We start from the raw sequence: 26,246 nt of genomic DNA, 5'->3' as shown, positions 1-26,246 counted from the left end.
ACCAAATATACACATTTTGACACTTAGACATGTTGCGGTCTTAAATTTGTACTCCATTAGCTTCGCCATTGTAACCAAAGATTGCGCTTTATATGATATCCTCAGAATGTATCGCTTTATATTTTTGAATGCGAATAAGTCAAATAAACATTTTTAGCAGGATTTTATATTATAATTTGGCATTAATTAAATTTAATGATGCCAGTACTGCTAGAAATTTATACCCTGCTTGAGAGCTTCTAAACCAAGGTTAGGTATGCTATTTACAGCAAAATTGACCTATAAGTGCTTTCAAATACCTAAAAATTGTACAATTTGTCCTCTTTTAAGGTGATTTTATGATTTTAAATTAAGATAATGGTAAAAAGTTTTAGAAATTTACCCAAAAATGAGACGTTTTTCACTATGATCCAGCATTTATTTTTAAATCACTTTTTGTCGCGTTTCAACATCAACTGCTAACCTTCATAAAATCTTTATTACTGAACCAATTTTAAAAACTAAGGTACTATTTTCATCATAACAGCTAGTAGAATACAGAAAATATAATAAAAATTGAGGCAGTAGGGGAAAAATTTCACCTTAAGGTAGCACTCCACAGTTAGGTGTGTAGTTTCGCATTTTGGCCCCTGTGGATTTTTCAAATATGAGAGCTAGTGTGCAATAAAATTCATTTTTGGATAGCTGAGTATTAAAATAGCCTTTGTATTGGGTTTATATGAACATCAATATTATGTTATGTATGTAATATAGGCTGTTTTCTGTATGACAGTCCGTATTTGCATGGCCCTACCATACATTGGTCCAGCAATTATTGTAATGTTTTTTTCCAACTTTTTATCGCACGAACTTTGTGATTGGATTTTACGAAAAAATGAGGCGAAAGACACCCATTTTTTATTTGATCATTAGGAAGATTTATGAAAACAGTTTCTAAAAAGGTATCACTCAAAGGCATTGAAATTCTAGTTTGATCCACATTTTGGGGGGATATGTGACATGTCCACCCCCCTTTTTGCAATATTTTATGATAAATAAATGCAGAATGTTGCCATGGATACACATAAAAGGAATTAATTTTCACTCTTTTAACTTTAGAAAATCAAATCTATGGAATATACTGATTACATACATATGCACATGTACAACACAAACAGTTAGGTTAATGTATTAGAAATCCAGAAATAGGAGATGATAAAACATTGTGTGGCTCATTTTTAATTTTATTTTCTAACTGTGGAGTGCTACCTTATGGCACATCCGAAAGCACAGAAATGCACTTTTAAAGATAAAATTGACCATAAATCTTTAGTCTTTTATGTTCTTGTTTTAGTTCTGAAGGTAAAAAATCTGCTAGGAATGCAATTTATGTTCATTTTATTGTTTACTGTCCTTAGCAACCAAATATACACATTTTGACACTTAGACATGTTGCGGTCTTAAATTTGTACTCCATTAGCTTCGCCATTGTAACCAAAGATTGCGCTTTATATGATATCCTCAGAATGTATCGCTTTATATTTTTGAATGCGAATAAGTCAAATAAACATTTTTAGCAGGATTTTATATTATAATTTGGCATTAATTAAATTTAATGATGCCAGTACTGCTAGAAATTTATACCCTGCTTGAGAGCTTCTAAACCAAGGTTAGGTATGCTATTTACAGCAAAATTGACCTATAAGTGCTTTCAAATACCTAAAAATTGTACAATTTGTCCTCTTTTAAGGTGATTTTATGATTTTAAATTAAGATAATGGTAAAAAGTTTTAGAAATTTACCCAAAAATGAGACGTTTTTCACTATGATCCAGCATTTATTTTTAAATCACTTTTTGTCGCGTTTCAACATCAACTGCTAACCTTCATAAAATCTTTATTACTGAACCAATTTTAAAAATTAAGGTACTATTTTCATCATAACAGCTAGTAGAATACAGAAAATATAATAAAAATTGAGGCAGTAGGGGAAAAATTTCACCTTAAGGTAGCACTCCACAGTTAGGTGTGTAGTTTCGCATTTTGGCCCCTGTGGATTTTTCAAATATGAGAGCTAGTGTGCAATAAAATTCATTTTTGGATAGCTGAGTATTAAAATAGCCTTTGTATTGGGTTTATATGAACATCAAGATTATGTTATGTATGTAATATAGGCTGTTTTCTGTATGACAGTCCGTATTTGCATGGCCCTACCATACATTGGTCCAGCAATTATTGTAATGTTTTTTTCCAACTTTTTATCGCACGAACTTTGTGATTGGATTTTACGAAAAAATGAGGCGAAAGACACCCATTTTTTATTTGATCATTAGGAAGATTTATGAAAACAGTTTCTAAAAAGGTATCACTCAAAGGCATTGAAATTCTAGTTTGATCCACATTTTGGGGGGATATGTGACATGTCCACCCCTCTTTTTGCAATATTTTATGATAAATAAATGCAGAATGTTGCCATGGATACACATAAAAGGAATTAATTTTCACTCTTTTAACTTTAGAAAATCAAATCTATGGAATATACTGATTACATACATATGCACATGTACAACACAAACAGTTAGGTTAATGTATTAGAAATCCAGAAATAGGAGATGATAAAACATTGTGTGGCTCATTTTTAATTTTATTTTCTAACTGTGGAGTGCTACCTTATGGCACATCCGAAAGCACAGAAATGCACTTTTAAAGATAAAATTGACCATAAATCTTTAGTCTTTTATGTTCTTGTTTTAGTTCTGAAGGTAAAAAATCTGCTAGGAATGCAATTTATGTTCATTTTATTGTTTACTGTCCTTAGCAACCAAATATACACATTTTGACACTTAGACATGTTGCGGTCTTAAATTTGTACTCCATTAGCTTCGCCATTGTAACCAAAGATTGCGCTTTATATGATATCCTCAGAATGTATCGCTTTATATTTTTGAATGCGAATAAGTCAAATAAACATTTTTAGCAGGATTTTATATTATAATTTGGCATTAATTAAATTTAATGATGCCAGTACTGCTAGAAATTTATACCCTGCTTGAGAGCTTCTAAACCAAGGTTAGGTATGCTATTTACAGCAAAATTGACCTATAAGTGCTTTCAAATACCTAAAAATTGTACAATTTGTCCTCTTTTAAGGTGATTTTATGATTTTAAATTAAGATAATGGTAAAAAGTTTTAGAAATTTACCCAAAAATGAGACGTTTTTCACTATGATCCAGCATTTATTTTTAAATCACTTTTTGTCGCGTTTCAACATCAACTGCTAATTTTCATAAAATCTTTATTACTGAACCAATTTTAAAAACTAAGGTACTATTTTCATCATAACAGCTAGTAGAATACAGAAAATATAATAAAAATTGAGGCAGTAGGGGAAAAATTTCACCTTAAGGTAGCACTCCACAGTTAGGTGTGTAGTTTCGCATTTTGGCCCCTGTGGATTTTTCAAATATGAGAGCTAGTGTGCAATAAAATTCATTTTTGGATAGCTGAGTATTAAAATAGCCTTTGTATTGGGTTTATATGAACATCAAGATTATGTTATGTATGTAATATAGGCTGTTTTCTGTATGACAGTCCGTATTTGCATGGCCCTACCATACATTGGTCCAGCAATTATTGTAATGTTTTTTTCCAACTTTTTATCGCACGAACTTTGTGATTGGATTTTACGAAAAAATGAGGCGAAAGACACCCATTTTTTATTTGATCATTAGGAAGATTTATGAAAACAGTTTCTAAAAAGGTATCACTCAAAGGCATTGAAATTCTAGTTTGATCCACATTTTGGGGGGATATGTGACATGTCCACCCCCCTTTTTGCAATATTTTATGATAAATAAATGCAGAATGTTGCCATGGATACACATAAAAGGAATTAATTTTCACTCTTTTAACTTTAGAAAATCAAATCTATGGAATATACTGATTACATACATATGCACATGTACAACACAAACAGTTAGGTTAATGTATTAGAAATCCAGAAATAGGAGATGATAAAACATTGTGTGGCTCATTTTTAATTTTATTTTCTAACTGTGGAGTGCTACCTTATGGCACATCCGAAAGCACAGAAATGCACTTTTAAAGATAAAATTGACCATAAATCTTTAGTCTTTTATGTTCTTGTTTTAGTTCTGAAGGTAAAAAATCTGCTAGGAATGCAATTTATGTTCATTTTATTGTTTACTGTCCTTAGCAACCAAATATACACATTTTGACACTTAGACATGTTGCGGTCTTAAATTTGTACTCCATTAGCTTCGCCATTGTAACCAAAGATTGCGCTTTATATGATATCCTCAGAATGTATCGCTTTATATTTTTGAATGCGAATAAGTCAAATAAACATTTTTAGCAGGATTTTATATTATAATTTGGCATTAATTAAATTTAATGATGCCAGTACTGCTAGAAATTTATACCCTGCTTGAGAGCTTCTAAACCAAGGTTAGGTATGCTATTTACAGCAAAATTGACCTATAAGTGCTTTCAAATACCTAAAAATTGTACAATTTGTCCTCTTTTAAGGTGATTTTATGATTTTAAATTAAGATAATGGTAAAAAGTTTTAGAAATTTACCCAAAAATGAGACGTTTTTCACTATGATCCAGCATTTATTTTTAAATCACTTTTTGTCGCGTTTCAACATCAACTGCTAATTTTCATAAAATCTTTATTACTGAACCAATTTTAAAAAACTAAGGTACTATTTTCATCATAACAGCTAGTAGAATACAGAAAATATAATAAAAATTGAGGCAGTAGGGGAAAAATTTCACCTTAAGGTAGCACTCCACAGTTAGGTGTGTAGTTTCGCATTTTGGCCCCTGTGGATTTTTCAAATATGAGAGCTATTGTGCAATAAAATTCATTTTTGGATAGCTGAGTATTAAAATAGCCTTTGTATTGGGTTTATATGAACATCAATATTATGTTATGTATGTAATATAGGCTGTTTTCTGTATGACAGTCCGTATTTGCATGGCCCTACCATACATTGGTCCAGCAATTATTGTAATGTTTTTTTCCAACTTTTTATCGCACGAACTTTGTGATTGGATTTTACGAAAAAATGAGGCGAAAGACACCCATTTTTTATTTGATCATTAGGAAGATTTATGAAAACAGTTTCTAAAAAGGTATCACTCAAAGGCATTGAAATTCTAGTTTGATCCACATTTTGGGGGGATATGTGACATGTCCACCCCCCTTTTTGCAATATTTTATGATAAATAAATGCAGAATGTTGCCATGGATACACATAAAAGGAATTAATTTTCACTCTTTTAACTTTAGAAAATCAAATCTATGGAATATACTGATTACATACATATGCACATGTACAACACAAACAGTTAGGTTAATGTATTAGAAATCCAGAAATAGGAGATGATAAAACATTGTGTGGCTCATTTTTAATTTTATTTTCTAACTGTGGAGTGCTACCTTATGGCACATCCGAAAGCACAGAAATGCACTTTTGAAGATAAAATTGACCATAAATCTTTAGTCTTTTATGTTCTTGTTTTAGTTCTGAAGGTAAAAAATCTGCTAGGAATGCAATTTATGTTCATTTTATTGTTTACTGTCCTTAGCAACCAAATATACACATTTTGACACTTAGACATGTTGCGGTCTTAAATTTGTACTCCATTAGCTTCGCCATTGTAACCAAAGATTGCGCTTTATATGATATCCTCAGAATGTATCGCTTTATATTTTTGAATGCGAATAAGTCAAATAAACATTTTTAGCAGGATTTTATATTATAATTTGGCATTAATTAAATTTAATGATGCCAGTACTGCTAGAAATTTATACCCTGCTTGAGAGCTTCTAAACCAAGGTTAGGTATGCTATTTACAGCAAAATTGACCTATAAGTGCTTTCAAATACCTAAAAATTGTACAATTTGTCCTCTTTTAAGGTGATTTTATGATTTTAAATTAAGATAATGGTAAAAAGTTTTAGAAATTTACCCAAAAATGAGACGTTTTTCACTATGATCCAGCATTTATTTTTAAATCACTTTTTGTCGCGTTTCAACATCAACTGCTAACCTTCATAAAATCTTTATTACTGAACCAATTTTAAAAACTAAGGTACTATTTTCATCATAACAGCTAGTAGAATACAGAAAATATAATAAAAATTGAGGCAGTAGGGGAAAAATTTCACCTTAAGGTAGCACTCCACAGTTAGGTGTGTAGTTTCGCATTTTGGCCCCTGTGGATTTTTCAAATATGAGAGCTAGTGTGCAATAAAATTCATTTTTGGATAGCTGAGTATTAAAATAGCCTTTGTATTGGGTTTATATGAACATCAATATTATGTTATGTATGTAATATAGGCTGTTTTCTGTATGACAGTCCGTATTTGCATGGCCCTACCATACATTGGTCCAGCAATTATTGTAATGTTTTTTTCCAACTTTTTATCGCACGAACTTTGTGATTGGATTTTACGAAAAAATGAGGCGAAAGACACCCATTTTTTATTTGATCATTAGGAAGATTTATGAAAACAGTTTCTAAAAAGGTATCACTCAAAGGCATTGAAATTCTAGTTTGATCCACATTTTGGGGGGATATGTGACATGTCCACCCCCCTTTTTGCAATATTTTATGATAAATAAATGCAGAATGTTGCCATGGATACACATAAAAGGAATTAATTTTCACTCTTTTAACTTTAGAAAATCAAATCTATGGAATATACTGATTACATACATATGCACATGTACAACACAAACAGTTAGGTTAATGTATTAGAAATCCAGAAATAGGAGATGATAAAACATTGTGTGGCTCATTTTTAATTTTATTTTCTAACTGTGGAGTGCTACCTTATGGCACATCCGAAAGCACAGAAATGCACTTTTAAAGATAAAATTGACCATAAATCTTTAGTCTTTTATGTTCTTGTTTTAGTTCTGAAGGTAAAAAATCTGCTAGGAATGCAATTTATGTTCATTTTATTGTTTACTGTCCTTAGCAACCAAATATACACATTTTGACACTTAGACATGTTGCGGTCTTAAATTTGTACTCCATTAGCTTCGCCATTGTAACCAAAGATTGCGCTTTATATGATATCCTCAGAATGTATCGCTTTATATTTTTGAATGCGAATAAGTCAAATAAACATTTTTAGCAGGATTTTATATTATAATTTGGCATTAATTAAATTTAATGATGCCAGTACTGCTAGAAATTTATACCCTGCTTGAGAGCTTCTAAACCAAGGTATTGAAATTCTAGTTTGATCCACATTTTGGGGGGATATGTGACATGTCCACCCCCCTTTTTGCAATATTTTATGATAAATAAATGCAGAATGTTGCCATGGATACACATAAAAGGAATTAATTTTCACTCTTTTAACTTTAGAAAATCAAATCTATGGAATATACTGATTACATACATATGCACATGTACAACACAAACAGTTAGGTTAATGTATTAGAAATCCAGGAATAGGAGATGATAAAACATTTTGTGGCTCATTTTTAATTTTATTTTCTAACTGTGGAGTGCTACCATAGTCAACTCGGTGATTCGGGATGAAATACTCTCCTGACTACCCCCTTGATATAGTCAACTAGGTGATTATGAATGAAATACTCTCCTGACTACTCCCTTATGTAGTCAACTCGTGGATTCGGGATGAAATACTCTCCTGACTACACCCGTATGTAGTCAACTCGGGGATTTGGGATGAAATACTCTCCTGACTAGCCCCTTATAAAGTCAACTAGGGGATTCAGGATGAAATACTCTCCTGCCTATCCCTTTGTGTAGTCAACTCGGGGATTCGGGATGAAATACTCTCCTGACTATCCCCTAATGTAGTCAACTCGGAGATTCGGGATGAAATACTATCCTGACTACCCCCTTATGTAATCAACTCGGGGATTCGGGATGAAGTACTCTCCTGACTAGCCCCTTATGTAACCATTTCGTTCATTGTTTTTAAAAAACAACCAAAGAAAATGATAAAAAAAGAAACGGAACTGTTTTGTTTTGTATCGTTTCGTTTATTTATGTTTCTTGTAATATCATCATCCTTTATTTTAACCTCTTCGTTAAGGCAAACACAAGAGAAATTGACTATGCTCAATGGCGTAGCTTCGATTGAGGCACTGTTTTTAGAACGAAAAAAGAGCAGGATAATGCCGCTACCAGGCAGCACTCGCACATGCAAAGTGGAAAGGGATTAATATAAGTTGTTCTAATCCTTTTAAAGTAAGAAACGGAGTACAATTGAAACGAAAACGCGGCAACACAAAACCGAAAAATGTATAGTGATAAACGAAACAAAACCTGGATTTTAAAGAACGACTCGTAACAAAGTTTAAAAGGGGGCGCAATTCCGAACACTGTATACATGTATATGGTATATTCGGCCGAAGAAAGCGATGCTTTAAAAATTTGGACGATTTTATGTTGAAAAAAAATATATATTAACCCCCTACACCCAACTCCTGAATTCGCAACTGCTGATCGACTTAAATGTTAAAAAATGAGATAGCGAGGAGATGCATCTACTAAGTCGGAATTGTGCTTATTGCAGAAACATGATTACGCTCTACAAAATTATAAATAAATTGTATCATATCTATCCAATATCCTTAACGATGCACTATACCATGTCAAGATCTTATAAATTCATGATTCTTGAAGGGGAAGGGTTAAGCTGAAGCACAAATTCTATCTCTCTGAAATACTGACCTGTTGTATGTGGTAGTGAAAGACAAATGTACACAGCAAGATCCTTAAATCAGATGTAATCAATTGGCGCCCACTTTTTGATCAAATGCTCGTAAATTACCTCTTTCCTTGGACCATGGTTCCCCCTTTGCAGCATAGGTAGAACGTGTAATTATATGGACACTTTGCCACCACTTTAGATGGACTCAGTTGTCAAAGTTGAATGCAGTGTTTATAGAGTTGCTGCCTCATTGACGGGCACACTATGTATGGCTCTTATATAGTCAAATCTGACCTGCAATATTGAGGGTTTGGTGGGCCACCATACGACCTGGCGTCTTATTTTAAAAGGCCTGTGACTTTTAAAATGCTTAAAAATGATAATCAGATCAGTGTAGAACAATATATAAAAAATAACAGATTATACATCTATCTACCAGATTTCATATAATGTGAAACAATTCAATCGAGAAAACTAACGACCTTATAGTAATTTGTATAGTAACATGTACAAATATGAAATACATCCCGCTAACATGTTTAACCCCGCCACATTCTGTATGTATGTGCCTATCAAAAGTCAGGAGCCTGTAATTCAGTGGTTGTCATTTATAACTGTGTTACATATTTGTTTTTTGTTCATCTTTTGTACATTATTTATGCCGTTAGTTTTCTCGTATGAATTGTATGTCATTTGTCATACCGGGCCGTTTATAGCTGGCTATGCAGTATGGGCTTTGCTCATTGTTGAAGGCTATACGGTGACCTATATATGTTAATTTCTGTGTCAATTGGTATCTTGTTCAGAGTTGTTTCATTGGCAATCATACCACATTTTCTTGTTAATATCAACCAACAACCACTGCACTATGTATCCTGACTAGGAACAGACACCTAAAGATGATTATTAGTGTTTAACCCGCCCCTAACCAGGGCCTGTGGTGTTACAGCACAACATTAGAACACACTGTAAAGACAAGTAGGAAATGACTTTACTCAATAAAATGGTTCAAAACACAAATAAACCAACAACAACAAACAAAATGCAAGTATAGTACATTTTGAGTGATCTACTGACCCAAGACAGTTTCCAAATGTTACAATTTGACCTAAGGGGTCATCCTACTGGAATCAACTCTTTCTCCATTTGGTACATACCACATTATGTGTTTGACTCTATTTTCTTTTTTAAACTAACCCAAGACAAAAGCGAGTATTAGTAAATCCTTGTATTTGTTATACTCGCCATGTATCTTGAGTGACTCAGGTTTCTGTCTTATATCTATGATTACATTACAAAAAGTGTAGCTACGGAATTTCTCCATAAAGTTGAAGTCGGTGGTATGTGATTTTAGAAGTTAAAAAGGTTAATATGAATGTTACTGGTAACCGAAGTAATGATAAACTGCATATATATCAATGACATAGTAACCGAGTCTTCAACATATTGAATGACAAAGCATTCGAGTAACTATACGTTTATAAGACGGAAACGAAGTATAGTCAATAAAAAAGGAATCGACTATAGTATGATGTACAATTATAATTCGTACATCAATGTCTATTGTTAAAGATTCTTCACTTTACATGACATTTTGGGAAGGAATGTGTCTTCTGTTGAAGACTCACCAGTCTTGATAGAACTTGAACATTTTGTATTTTGGCTAGTGTTCGCTAGGTTAGAGGTAAATTCCATTATCATGAATTTCACTTCTGAAACATTTTCAATATATTCAGTTCCCTCACATTTAAAACAAAAAGTTGTCAAGAAACCAAAACAGGCATTTATATATCTCTCATATGCATAGACATATACATGCAACTATTATTTAAAGTCGATGCAAATAAATACAAGTACCCACAAGATCTGTTCAATTTGTTTATTGGAGATGTATACAAATACTGCTGATATAAAAACTGAAGAATATAACAACCTTGAGATCTGTGTGAAAGTCGAGTTGTAGTCATAATCGTGCTACCATCTAGCCTACAAATCTAGTATTATATGGATTGTATATAAGGACTACTAAAACGCAAAAATAAGTACTTTTAAGTGACCTGTGTAAATAATATGTTTCATCATAAGTATTTGTTTGATGTAGATTTACGAACGGAGACACTTTTATGGGCCTCGATTATACCAGTGGTAATACTATATTAGACATTTTAGTATTTACTCTTCAAGATTTATTATTTTATAAGACTTATATTTCAATTTCTTTAAGAACATTTGCTTATTGACTACTTAATTGATATGTCATTTCCTTAGATTTACTGCTCATGAAACGTTATAATGATTTGAAAAACAAAAAGTTTTCTAGCGGCCGTAGTCAGATTTGATACACTTGTTTTATGAATATTTTATTTTTTCAACACTCTGTTACCTTTTAATCGTTTTTGGTCACATATTCGTTCTTTATATTTATTGTTCGATAAAATTAAAATCAATTTATCATACTACTCTAAGGCTCAAGCAGTTGTTCAAATTTATAACTTTTGTTTTTCAGCAGTCTCCAACTTCGAAACTTTTTCGTTTCTGTGTTAATCAGACTCCTGTGATGACATGACAGTGTCCCAATAATAGAAATGTCAAATCTAAACTGTAAATGTTCTGTATTTGTAACTTTTTATAAAATTAATTTCCTGGGATTCTTTCTTATTGACCGAATTACATTTTCGTTTAATAAAAATGTGAAGACATCAACACTTAAACACATGCTAACTTAATCATGAAAATTGAGAAGTCGTGCGGTGACAATTGGGTGAAAGGTTGTCTTAATTACGAGTTAAATTTCCCTAAATAACACACGGAATATAATGTTCTTAACATGAAAACACATATTTGTATTGCATTTGCCAACCTTATTTCAAAAAATCTTTTAATGACAAGAGAAATTAGTTAAGAGTGCTACCCCTTTTGAAAGAAAAAATCGAATATGTTTGCTTACGTTTAAGTAGTTTAATATGTTGTTAGCTATAATCAGATGTCAGATGTTTTATTTAATTAAAATCTATAAAGTTTGCATGTTTTGACTGCTTAAAAGAAAAGGCATGTTAATTGCCAATTCAGACACAATCTTTAATTTGTTCTTTATAGTAGTAGTCATTACTACCTAATAACGTTTTAATCATATAGTACTTGTTTTAATCATATAGTACTTGTTTTAATCATATAGTGTTTGTTTTAATCATATAGTACTTGTTTTAATCATATAGTACTTGTTTTAATCATATAGTACTTCATAAAACATGTTACTGATGAAAATTCAACTGTGTTATAGTTAGATGTATTTCTATTTGGATTAAACTGATGACTTCAGGCTAGTTTAACCGCTTGTTATAGTTTTCTCTGATGTTGCACTGTTACACTACTGAACCAGATTAGGGAGAGGATTGGGTGCTCGCTAACATGCAGAAATTATAAGCTCGTACTCCATAATATCAGGAACTTACAGAGCAATATAGAAAAGATGCAATACTGATTTTCGAGGGTAAGGTTTGACCCGACCGTCGCTGTTCCACCTCATTGAAATCCAATTATATATAGAAAAAAATTATTCTGTGTGTATATCTTCTGTCCAAGACATTCTCTACTCCTTGGCTTAAGTTAACAACTGACGATTGACTTTTAAAATGCTGATCTGGACAATGTTTTACTATAGCCAAACCTTACACTATTACATCAGTTGTTTTTGTCACAAAACGATTCAAGTTTCGTTATTACCAAAAATGCTAAAGCAAAGTTTTTTGTGCATTTCAAACTTTACAACTGTTACTAATGTGATACTTGTATGTTGTGTATCTATTCATCATGTCACTTAATCAACGAGCTTGCATTTTTACGTACACATTATTAATATACTTGGACCTCACCCCGCCCCCCCTTTCTACGAGTCGACACTGGGCACTCCAGGGGGTCCGAGAGTTAGATTCCACTTTGTTTAAAGATCATTGCTTTAGAATAGAGAAACATGACTGGGATCAAAACATTTACCTGTAAGCAAAGAAGTGTTCAGCTTAGTATTTTGTTCGCTATTGGTATTTCCAAAAATGTTTTTTCTTTTGATATCGTTGAAACTATTTGTAGTGAACACTATTCATAATTTCTTATATTCATGCTTTTAAAAAAAATCTATTATGTATTGCAATTGAATGTGTTTTAGGGATGTTAAAGTACGGGTTTCCAGGAACCCCGCTCGTCATCCCACCCCTCCCCCATTGTTATTGGTGACAATAAATGTTTTCAATTCACACTTGTTTTAGATATAGACAATATGAAGCATACATAGAATTGGGTTGTATAAAATCATTCGTTTCCCTTGACTTAGGAAGATATGATAATTTCTTCATGAAATATGATTTTTCTAGTGTAAATAAATTTTCATATCTCCCTTAGACACGAGGAATACATGTAAAAATTTCGTATGCGGGACATAAAAGCTGTTGCATAAACCAATGATAGATTATGTCCGAAATATTATTAATATCCTAAATAGAGCCAAGTCAGTAAAGGATTCGAAAATGTGGTGAATACCATTTGATATTATATCTTTTGACATTCTGGCATGGCCTTTTCCAAGTTCTCATTTTGACTCCGAAGTTAACGTGAGAAAAGATCGAAACTTAAATCATTGACTGTATAAATTTGATAAACATGTTTGTATGAGTAACGATGTTTAATATGCGTCCATGAACAACAACAAACAAACCACTGATGTCATAATACGGTAAGCGATAATTATGACGTCAATCATACAACCACAGCTCGAACAGACGTAATCATGGTAATGATACGACAACCTATAGCTATATAACTGAAATAAATGTATACGGCAACTGAAAATATTTATGACAATGATACAACAACAGCTAGAAGAACTGACGTGAACGATGCGAATTTACTGAAATCAATGAAAAATGTATGCAACTCAAAACACTGACGCCCATGATATGGCAACCAAAAGAACTGACATCAAAGATTCAACAACCGATAGTACTGAATAGACGTAAATGATACGGTAACTAGTAAAAGACCTGACATAAATGATACGTTAACCAAAGCATGCAATAGTTCCGTTGTCAAATATAGGTCAACCTTAATAATTGAATTCACTAAACAACTACAAATACAACTGACATTCATGATACGGCAACTCAAAGTACCAACGTCAATGATACAACAACGGATAGTACTGACGAAAATTATGTAAATCGATAGTATTGACGTTAGTAATAAGATAACAAAAAGAAAAACCGGAGGAAGTGACGTTTATAATATGAAAAACGATAAAAGTCACGTTAATGACATGACAAACGATAGATGATGACGTTAATGATATGACAATCGAAAGGAGGGACGTTAATCGATAACACTGACGTAAATGATATGACAACCGAAAGAAGTGACGTAAATGATATGACAAACGAAAGATGGGATGTTAATGATACAACAAACGATAGATGTGACTTAAATAATATGACTAACGATAGAGTATATGTTTATAATACGATCACCGGCAGAAGTGACGTTGATGATATGAAAACCGATAGAACAGTTGTTAGTAATATTACAACCGATAGTAGTGATGTTTGTGATACGACAAACGATAGAAGTGACGTAAATGATATGACAACCGATAGAAGTGACGTTGATGATATGACAACCGATAGAAAGGGCGTTACTGATATGGAAAACGATATAATAGACGTAATTGATATGACAACCGAAAGTAGTGATTTCAATTAAATTAAAACCGATAGTGTTAAGGTAAATGACACATTAACATATACATGATATAGAACTAACGTCAATGATATGACAACTGAAAGTACTGTCGTCAATGGCACATCAACCGCTAGTTGTAACACTAATAATGTGGAAGCCAAAAGTACTGAAGGAAATGATACAACAGTCAATGGCAGCAAGCAAGTGTACACAAAAGAGACAACGACTGCATATCCGGCCATATGATAACTATATACTATACTTCTATGATGGAGGAACCAGACAACCGCCATATGAAAACAATATAAATAATCGGCAATGATACAGCAAATGGGTTAACATAAATCAAACGAATCCATGTATGAGACAGTTTCTCTTATTTACGTCAGTGCCAATATGAAAACAATTTGCTATTTGTTATTAAGATAACTTAAGAATTGAATGCTTCTTTTTGTAAAGTTATTGGGGTGTAAAAGCGTTGACCGAAGTACATTTTGTATGAAGCGCGGAAGCGCTTCATTCTAAAAATGTGCGCACGGTCAACGCTTTTACAACCCTATAAAGTTACAAAAAGAAGCATTCAATACTTATAATTACATTTTTTAGCTATGATCATGAAAACACGAATTCTATATATTTTTTTAATTAATTCACCTGTGCACTTTATTGTTGGACCACGTGTTATCATGAATGAAAAGTTGTATTGAGCATTACAACTGCTTACGGAATAACACGTGATGTGCAGTTAGCCAATCAGAATAAAGTGTTATAATGAAACATACATCTAATGTAATTATTACAAATTAAAGTGTTACACAAAACGAATAACAGTTCATTAAACTAACGATGTGCATTCGTCATTACATGCAATACAGCTGTACGTTAATAAGTTATATATAGATCATCAACCAGTTGTGTATTCTTCAATAATATAACCATTATGTATATGTCAATGATAGATTAGCCGAAAAAAAGTACATTAAATTACAAACGAGTATACGTCAGTGAGATGCCTATTGAATATCATTGAGACAACAATACCTCGTACATCATTGGGACATAAACTGCATGTGTACCAATGAGATAGAAACCGAGGCTACATTAAATTGAATTACATAGCATCAAAGCATAACACCGGAGTTTATATTAATTAGACCAAAACCGGGTATTATATATATATAAGTACGTCTGAGTCAGTGACAACTCTACAACAGATGTATCCATCGGATCGCCATCAATGATGGTGATACATGGCTGTGTACATAATGTATATACAACTCGTCTAAACATCAACCCAACAATGTTAGATCTGTAAATTTGCTTTCGCAAATTTTTGGTTCTTCCCTCGCCGGGATTCGAACCCATGCTACTGTGATATCGTGACACCAAATCGCCTGCACTGCAGCCGTCCCGCTAGACCACACGACCACCTGGGCTCTCATAAAAAGAGCTTTCGCTGGCCGTGTGTTAGTTTTCCTTTTAATAATTATATTTATAAGTACGTCTGAGTCAGTGCCTTATATATCATGTACTGTAGTACGCCGCTAGATTAAAACTGTCGATGGATACATCTGTTGTACTCAGACGTACTTATAAATATAATTATTTTCTGTGACTGTATATTACATTAATTTGTAGGATCCTTTACTATAGATAATTTAGCTGATCTGTAACAAAAAAATCTTCATGCCTTATATATCATGTACTGTAGTACGCCGCTAGATTAAAACTGACGAGGAAAGGTAACACACGACCAGCGAAAGCTCTTTTTATGAGAGCCCAGTTGGTCATGTGGTCTAGCGGGACGGCTGCAGTGCAGGCGATTTGGTGTCACGATATCACAGTAGCATGGGTTCGAATCCCGGCGAGGGAAGAACCAAAATATAATTATTTTCTGTGACTGTATCTTACATTCATTTGTAGGATCCTCTACTATAGATAATTTAGCTGATCTGTAACAATAACATCTTCATGCCTTATATATCATGTACTGCAGTACGCCGCTAGATTAAAAACTGACGTGGAAAGGTAACACACGGCCAGCGAAACCTATTTTTTTTGGAGAGCCCAGGTGGTCGTGTGGTCTAGCGGGACGGCTGCAGTGCAGGCGATTTGGTGTCACGATATCACAGTATCATGGGTTCGAATCCCGGCGAGGGAAGAACCAAAAATTTGCGAAAGCAAATTTACAGATCTAACATTGTTGGGTGATGTTTAGACGAGTTGTATATACATTATGTACACAGCCATGTATCACCATCATTGATGGCGATCCGATGGATACATCTGTTGTAGGGTTGTCACTGACTCAGACGTACTTATAAATATAATTATTTTCTGTGACTGTATCTTACATTCATTTGTAGGATCCTTTACTATAGATAATTTAGCTGATCTGTAACAATAACATCTTCATGCCTTATATATCATGTACTGCAGTACGCCGCTAGATTAAAAACTGACGTGGAAAGGTAACACACGGCCAGCGAAAGCTCTTTTTTTTAGAGCCCAGGTGGTCGTGTGCTCTAGCGGGACGGCTGCAGTGCAGGCGATTTGGTGTCACGATATCACAGTAGCATTAGTTCGAATCCCGACGAGGGAAGAACCAAAAATTTGCGAAAGCAAATTTACAGATATAACATTGTTGGGTTGATGTTTAGACGAGTTATATATATATACATACATGGATTCGTTTGATTTATGTTAACCCATTTGCTGTATCATTGCCGATTATTTATATTGTTTTCATATGGCGGTTGTCTGGTTCCTCCATCATAGAAGTATAGTATATAGCTATCATATTGCCGGATATGCAGTCGTTGTCACTTTTGTGTACACTTGCTTGCTGCCATTGACTGTTGTATCATTTCCCTCAGTATATATATATATATATAAAATTGAGAATGGAAATGGGGAATGTGTCAAAGAGACAACAACCCGACCAAATATAAAACAACAGCATATATGTATATATATATATCAATAATATAACACCCGAGTAAACATCAAATTGAATGAAGTAGCACCCGAGTATACGTTTATGAGACGGACAGCGAGTACAATTCAATAAGATTACACCCGAGTATCCATCAAATTAAATAATATATCAACTCTTTATACGTTAATGATACGGATACAAAGTATAAGCCATTGAAAAAAGAATCGAGTATAGTAAGATATCAATATAACACTAATAAATCGAACATCTGATCAATGTCTATTGGTAAAGATTCTTCGCCTTACATGACATAATGTAAAGACATGTGTCTTCTGTTGAAGACTCACTAGTCTTGATCAGTACAGTACTTTATCAGTTTTCTCATCGACACATATGCAATTATTCTCCTTCTGTTAGACCTGTTTCAATTTCATTTATTGCACCTGCAAAATATAAAATAAAGGTTTCTTTTAAATATTCTCATTTCTTTTCACATCAGCTTTCGTTGTAATTTCGATATATTTTTATTACAGTTGGTACACTAGATAACAATTTTAGTGTATATTCAAATATATAAGTGTGAGGAGTATGCGAACGTATGCCTGTATGTACGTTTTGTGTCATCCATTACACGTTATACATGTACTTTACTTATCTAAAACAATCAGTCAAAAAAACCCACTCATTTCAAAAATAATATATTTGAAAAAAAGTATCACGTGTATTAATAACAAAAATGAAGTATTTAAAAAGTAAAATCACAAAAATACTGAACTAAGGGGAAAATCAATTCGGAAAGTCCATAATCACATGGCAAAATCAAAAAAAAAAACCACATCAAAAACAAATGGACAAGATCTGTCATATTCCTGACTTGGTACAGGCATTTTCAAATGTAGAAAATGGTTTTAAATCATTTTTAAATGATATAAACATGCATACATGCTTTAAGCTGATTGTAAGTTTGAATTAAAAAAAAGATACCACAACTTTTGTAAAAGTCTGCCGAACATTTAGTTCATTCCTATCAAATACGCTGTTAAACCAAGATTTCCGGGTGCAGAAGTTGAAATCATCCCTTTGAAATTTTAAAGACGCCATCACGAGTTGGTTGACCGTTATAGAATATCTGTACAACATGTAAGTTCAAATTTTTTATACCACAATACCGTCCTCTTTTCCCCAAATGTGACCTACTGAATCAAATTACTACTGGATGCGTACTTCTATTAACAGCACGATAGGTGCCAAATGTGTAAGAGGGTCGTCACCCTTAGCACATGTGATCACTCCTAGTTTTGTATAAAACGGGTTCGTGTTGTTCTGATTTTTAGTGCTGTTCTTTTAGCGCTTTTTTATAACTATATGTGATTTTTATATCGTAAATAGTCTTAGATGATCCCTGAATTTTGGTAAGGTCCTTATTGATCTGTCTTTAGTTTTCTATGTAGTTTTATGTTAACGGGTGTTAGTCTTCTTGTCTTTTTCGTTTTTTGCATTGGCTGTTTCAGTTTATTTTCGACTTTGAGTTTGAATGGCCCTATGGTACCTTTTGCCTCTTTTGTGTGAAAGAATTGGCAAAAACACACTAATTTACGTTCACAAAAAGAAATGTAAATTTAACAAGGTATAGAATATTAAATTGAACTAAATAAATTAAATATTTTGTAATTTGGCTATTTTTATTCCATTTTCATAAACTTCACTTCTAAAACATGTTCAATATAACATGTTTTATGAATAATTTGGTTTTAACACATTTTTTTTTAAAGTTGACAACCAACTAAAACAAGCAAGTATATATCTACCATATGCATAGACATATACTAACACGTATAATTTAAAGTCAATGTAAATAAATACAAGTAAACTAGATCTGTAAAAATTTTATCCGCCATATTTTATTGACGGTTTTTACAAAAACAATATTACATCAAAACTGATGTGCATTATAACTTTGAGATAAGTATGAAAGTCGTGTGTTTATGTTTTCGTAAGATTGTTGTCAACTACCTGTTCAACCTTATAGTATATGGTATCATATAAAGACTACTAAAACACCCAAATAAATATTTTCAATTGACCTATGTAAAAAATACTTTTCATCATACGTATTTGTTAATGAAAATTTACGAACTGATACACTTTTATGGCCTTCGATTATAACATTGTCATCAATATATTAGACATTAAGTATTTAATCTTCAAGATTTATGTTATAAATGTTATAATTAACCCGTTACTCATGGTGGACGTTATCAGATCTTTCGAACGGATACACTTTTATGGCCTTCGATTATAACATTGTGATTAATATATTAGACATTATTAAGTATTTAATCTTCAAGATTTATGTTATAATTAACCCGCTACTCATGGTGGACGTTATGAGATCTTTTGTGACAGGTATTTATCAATTGAAAACTAAGAGTTACTGTCTTACTTCATGAAGATGTCATTGTTGTAAATAATTGGACCATTGGACAAAACTTATGTTAGGCTTTTTATTTTGTGTTCATGCTGATAACTATTGTTTCTTTGCATTTCTCTATTATCCTCCGTTGATTGCCCAACAGTTTAAAAGATAAAAGGTATGTGCGTCTGTCCGTCTGAAACACACCAACTTTTAGAGACTGTTTGACTTTAAGACTTGTCTTCGTGTTAGGATAAGTTGATGTCATGTTCTCTCCACCCTTTTGGACCATTTTGACTGGAGTAAAGGGATTCATAATTGGTAGTCTCTGATGAAAGAATTTTTAAATTATAAATTGATTTTGGCTTTTAATTTGCTATTAGTAACTCCGATTACTTTCAATTCGTCCTTTCATGTTAGTTTGACCTGTTAATACAATTGTTATATTTTTTAGCCTCGATTTGTGTTCTTCCCAACGAATGCTGAAAAAAAGTGTCATTGTTATAATCTAGCAAGCTAACATGTTATTTATAACTAATTGGACATTTTGTCATACTTTTAATTCTGGAATATGACCAGAATAACCTCAACTGAACGTCGAACGGCCCATAATATTTGAAGTTGCACATAGGAAATAGTGCACAATAGAAATCCGTACGTAGTTTATTATCCCCTGTGTCTTTAGGTAAGATGTCAAAGAACAAGTGCATGAAATATTTCATCGCCGAAAATTTGTAATTACAAGTCGTTTATATTTTCAAAATAGCAAAATGCGCAGGAATATTGTTTAACGTCGACCAACCAGATCGATGTTTTAAGAACTGCGGAACAACTCGTCCCAGAGAGTCCACCTGGACCGTCTCAGAAGACAACTCGGAGCGCTTGTCAGATTTACTTAGGGTTTCATAAAATGTTAGACTAATATGTCTAGCGGAGCAACAAACCTTTCGTTTGAGCTTTAGGGATTATTTGTGGGTATTTTGAGGGGCCTAAAGCAGGGAGGGGTTTACCGTAGAACCCTATGGTATTTTATTTTCAAATTACTATTACTCGAAAACAGTAAGTGTTACACACACGCGATCTTCAATAATGAGAACAGGACAATAAAACAAATAAAATAAAATATATGGCGTGTCCCTGGGGTCATCCAACCCCTTCAATTTGAAAATGTGCTTTTATCTATTGAACGGCCGTGATCCCAACCCCTAAATATATAGACTTGTATGGGACAATAAAACAAATCAAATGAAAATTTGGGGGAATCCCAGGCGTCACCCAACCCCCTTCTGCTTGATAACTTGTAAACAGAGAACCCAAACTCAGTGTTCCTTCCAGGGAAGCAAGTCCATTTATACTGTTACAAACTCGTACTACGTCAACTTGTACCACTAAAGTCAACTGGTACCAACGTTAACTACCAAGTAGATCAACTGGAATCATTGTGAACTTGTACCACTGCAGACTCACCATTGCAACTATACATATATATATGCGTTACTTTTGAAAACTTTGATAAATATTAAGTAATGTGCCTAAATAATCAATTCATTAAATAAACATAAATGTACAATATACGAATGTTTCATGCTTGTTCTTTCAAATATTAAATAAAATTGTAATAACACTACCACATTTTTCATAATTACGTTTACTTTGATTTTTGGTTAACTGCCTACAGAGCTTACAGGCTCTGATTTGTTATTTAATGTTTCCTTGTTTTTAAGATATACCAGCTTTGATAAGTGTTTAGTATGACTATTAGTTGTAACTTTTGTTTCTAGTGCTATGAGCAACAAAATTATTTATTTTGAACAAATATGTCCGTTCTCCATTCATAATGTATATCTTATAACTGAATTATTTTCTTTAGCTGTGTACAATATTCTAATCAGCGGGAAGGTTATTTGTTCAAGGTTATGGTTTACTTTCGGTAATTATTTAATATTTCACAGCTGTACACTACAATTGCCTTTATTTATTCACCCCTTATTTTATTGATTTTGTATTAACATTATGGCAAATTCATTTGTTCAGTGTATGTTCACTTGTATGTAATTTGTTTGAGTTGAGCCATTTCAATTGCTAATTTGTAGTGTGTCTTTCTATATATGATGTGATCTTACACTGTTGTTTTGGATAAGGGTGAAGGTTTGTACCTATACAAAGGTTTAAACCCACTGCATTTGTGTGTACCTGTCCTAAGTCGGAGAGGTGTATCATTGGCGCTCATACTCCATCTTCTTATATCTATTGGTAAGGTTGTTTGTCTTCATATTATTTCCAACCTGTCTTATCATCAGTCGTATTCGACCAGTTTTACAGGATTAACGAACTCATATTTGGTATGATACGTTGCCTTCATAATCTCTCCACATTGGCTTATCGTAAGTTTTGTTGGACCATGTAGACTGGAGTAAAGGGACTCACACTTGGTAGTGTTGTTTGCCGTCATATTATTTCTACCCTGTCTTATCATCAATTCTATTGGACCATTTTTATAGAAGTAATGGGATTCATACTTGATTGTCGTCATATTATCTCTACCCTTCTTCATTATCAATTTTATTCGATCAGTTTTACTGGAGTAAAGGAAATTTTACCATTTGTTTTAGTATTGTGACCACAACGCCTTGTAAATGTAGTTCCTATGAAACTGCATTATAGAATGCTCTCATACTTTGTAGGATTGTTCGCCGTCATGTATGTTTATCATATTGTAGAGCCATTATTGTACAGATGATGATAAATGCTACCTTTGTTTATAGTTTGTAAGGAATATGACAAACTGCAACTTTTCCATTGCATTGGTACTCCCCTTGGGCAGCGTTCGTACATCATAGTGTTTGGACATCTTTCTTTATGTTTACTGTTATGCTACATAAACTGTAGTTTTCCGTTGAAGTTAACAAATGGTCAGGTATAGAAAACTTAAAAATATTTCATTCCTCTAAAAAATAATTTCCTTTTTTTTCAGATGTAGGATTTTGGCCTAAGAAAAAAGAATTACAGGAAACTTTCAGAAGAATGTCAGAAACTGGAATTATTCGCCGAAAACACTTGTATCAGATCTGGAAACAAAAGGACTTTCGTGCAGTGTTACCATACAAAGAGTTTATATTAAACCTCCTCATTCATGCAGAGCAACGGAGATATGATACAGCTACAGGAAGTCGGTTACCTGTATGGTCAAAGATCGAAATAGCACCAGCTTCATGGACAAAGAATGAACACCAGAGAGAGCTGTATGTTTAGCCTTTGTTTTTAAAGTAACTGTCATATCACCAGCTTTGCCCAATCGTCTGATCAATGCATGTTTGAACATATGGACTCTGAAGCAATATGAAGGTCGAAAGCTCCTCTTTTCGGGATTTATTGTAGGCTCATTTGATAAGGCACATGCTTTTGTAATAGGAATTATTCCGATAAATACTGAACATAAACCATCATGTCTTTGCATATTTTTTGTAACAAAGTTTAACAACAATTTTCATTTAAGTGTACAATTATTATCTAGAAATATTATGATTAGTATCGTCACCGGTATTTTTTAATTGTTAACTTTCTTGACCCTATCATACGAGTGCATTTTAAGCTTTCAATCTTCCCACGGTTTGAAAAGGCCTTCAATCACATTTCTTAAAAGTTGAAAATATATCTTCGCATAAGGGACGACACCAAAAAATCAATGAAGGATGAACAAATTAATTCAAATAGTTTGGGGGTTGGGGGTCAAAATTGTTTTGTTTAATTGACATTGATTGTTTATATATCCCTATTGGTCAATCAATTTTCCCAAAATAAAGTTAAGTGAGAGGGGGTAGGGGGTCAGTGAAAAAAAATATATGAATAAATTTTTTTTATCCTGAATTGAACTTTTGATGTCGTCCCTAATGAAAGAAATTATCATGATGTCATATAACTAATCATATTTCTCTTTCTGAGCAGTACGTTAGTAAAATCACCGTGCTGCTTTTAAAGACCTCATCGCGATTAGTAATGAAAACAGAAAGAGAAAATATGTAGTGAAAACGAGGCAACACTAAAAGTACTGAAGTACTGTTAACTCTAAGTTTATTTTTTGGTCTGTTTACACTTATACCACTTGGCAAGCTTCAAGTACAAACAATTGTATTTAACTTTATATAAAAGGGGAAATGGAAGGGGGAGAAGGGTTCGATACATGGTTTTGTCATATGATTTTTGTAATTCTTATAAATATTATAGAAAGAGTGAGATTATAAAAAAGAGTTTTCAGCGTAAACAGCTATTATAAACATAAATTCTGGTGAGCATTTGTTTTTATTTTATACTTTTAAATTCGGTCTAGTCTTCGTGTTGGAAAATGTTTTGTACTTGGTGACGTCTTAGGGATAAGAGAAATGAATCGAGTCCCTATTGTAAGACAACTAATCAACGGAACTGACTGATCAATATATATTAAGAGTGACACGACGGGATTCCCATGGGGAGATGGAACTGTTGCTTTACCCTTCTGGAGTACTCGGCCCCCGATTTTTTTATTTGTCTGTTTTTTTTTCTGTAATATTACTACATTTGTAATTTCTGAGTGAAAATTTGAAAACCAAAACAATTAACAATTGAATACAAACATTTAAAATCGACTAAAAAATTCGTATAATTGTCATAAAATAATTAAATTTTAAAATACCAATCCATAGATTTTTCTTTAAAATTGATATGATTGATATGATGTTGAGTTTGAATTATAAATTTCCGTTTTAATGAAGTAGAATAACAAATTAGTTCAAAGTTTAAGTTTTAATTTTGACATCCGCTTTGTATCTGTTTCAATGAGAAGAAGTGTTTTTTACAACAAAACACATGCTTTTCATCACTTGAAATTGATCCATTTTTCAAGGGACAGTCATTGCATTGGAGGGTTACCCCTCAAATGAAGGGTTGTTCCCAACCAATTGAATATATTTCTTCAAAACCATAGTTTTTCTTTTCTGGACCTTCGTAAATGAAATAAAATGAGGCGTAAAACTATGCTTTAAACACGTGCGTCGTAAAAACGACTAATCAAGTCCGCTCTTAAATCAATTATTTATATTAAAGTTGAAGGATAAAGTTTTAAGTCAGAGAATTTTCTTGGTTTTGAACACTTTTGTCAGTTTTTCTTTCCGGACCAAAGGAAAGGAGATATCACATGTTTGAATAAAACACGTGTGTTGCTAAGTTGTTGATAAATTCTATTTGTGATATGTGTTTGACGCTATTAAATCATGTCATTTAAAAAAAATTGACAAACAATACAATCAACATATTTATTGATTAGTTCTTTGTTGGCTTCAGCTATAAAATGCAATCAGCTGATTATTGATTTTCTGTCAAAATCGTTACGAGTTCAAGGTGACTTCCGAGTATGTCTAATCAGGTAAAGTCCGAGAAAAACGAAAAATATAATTAAAAAAGATGGATGAAATATAATGGTAATACATATTTCTCTTGCTAAATTCTTTTGCAAATGATGAATTTTAATCGCAACAATTATTATTTTTTCACAAAATGCTTTGTGTGTTGTTTAGAAATCATTTCAATATATATTTTTTTAACATTGATACATGTATCAATAGAAATTCGTGATATGAAACGTTTGAACATACTGTATTTAAAATTTCTTTTTAAAGTTTGATACAAACTAAGCATTGTGAAAGAAAAACATCATACCCCTATATAACTAATCATATGTACAATTCTGAGCAATATGTTAGAAAAACACTTTTAATTTTTTTTTTATTGAGTTTATTACATAAAATATAATACAAAAAATAAGTATTTGTTCATAATAATAACATAAATATTATTGTGTAGTACTTTTTTTCTGTACAGAAGATTTTATTTATTCTTGTAAGAGTTATCTTTGCTTGATCATCATCGCTCGTGTTTACAACTTGTTGCGGCCATATTATGTAAGTATATTGATTATTTCTTCATTATCAGTTGTAAACATTTTCTGAAGAATCATTTTTATTGTAATGTGATATAAAGGCATCATATTTTATATGAATTTTAAACTGTAGGAATGTTGACTGTCGCTGTCAATGACGATATATAAATACAAGCACATGTTACAGATCTTTTTATTATATCTGTAAAAAATATATATTATTCTAAACTATAAAAATCTTCTCAATCTCAGTCTTGTTGAAATTAAAAACAGGACTCAGTGTAAAGGTTAACTCTAAGGAAGGCAATTCATCAAGTTCGAGTTATATTTGTCATGATCATCAGACACATTGTTTAATAATTCTGATTTTTTTTTCTTTTTTATAGTTTAGAGTCATTCTATTTGCTGAACATCTTTCCAAGACAGAGACTGCTGCAGAATTTTCCAATAACATAACAAATTACCCGTAAAATCTGACAGGAATGTGCACCCGATTGGCTAATTACCTGATAAAAGATGGCCAGTTTCATTTTTATCATACTGAATGTTA

At 32.5% G+C, this 26,246-nt stretch overlaps 1 protein-coding gene and 1 long non-coding RNA gene across 2 annotated transcripts in view; one reads left to right on the top strand and one right to left on the bottom strand.

The window, feature by feature from the left end:
- LOC143054484 (uncharacterized) overlaps positions 1-26,246 on the bottom strand; it is a 275,789-nt gene that overhangs the window by 181,827 nt on the left and 67,716 nt on the right. The window lies entirely within an intron of this gene.
- On the top strand, positions 19,629-23,225 carry LOC143055663 (uncharacterized). The gene is made up of 2 exons (XR_012972117.1): positions 19,629-19,778; positions 22,760-23,225. It is a non-coding gene; the product is annotated as an uncharacterized LOC143055663 (long non-coding RNA).

The sequence above is a fragment of the Mytilus galloprovincialis genome, chromosome 12 (assembly GCF_965363235.1).
Source record: "Mytilus galloprovincialis chromosome 12, xbMytGall1.hap1.1, whole genome shotgun sequence".
In the NCBI taxonomy this organism is placed as follows: domain Eukaryota; kingdom Metazoa; phylum Mollusca; class Bivalvia; order Mytilida; family Mytilidae; genus Mytilus; species Mytilus galloprovincialis.
Note: the sequence above shows the minus strand (reverse complement) of the source record. Positions and strands in the feature narration are given on the sequence as shown.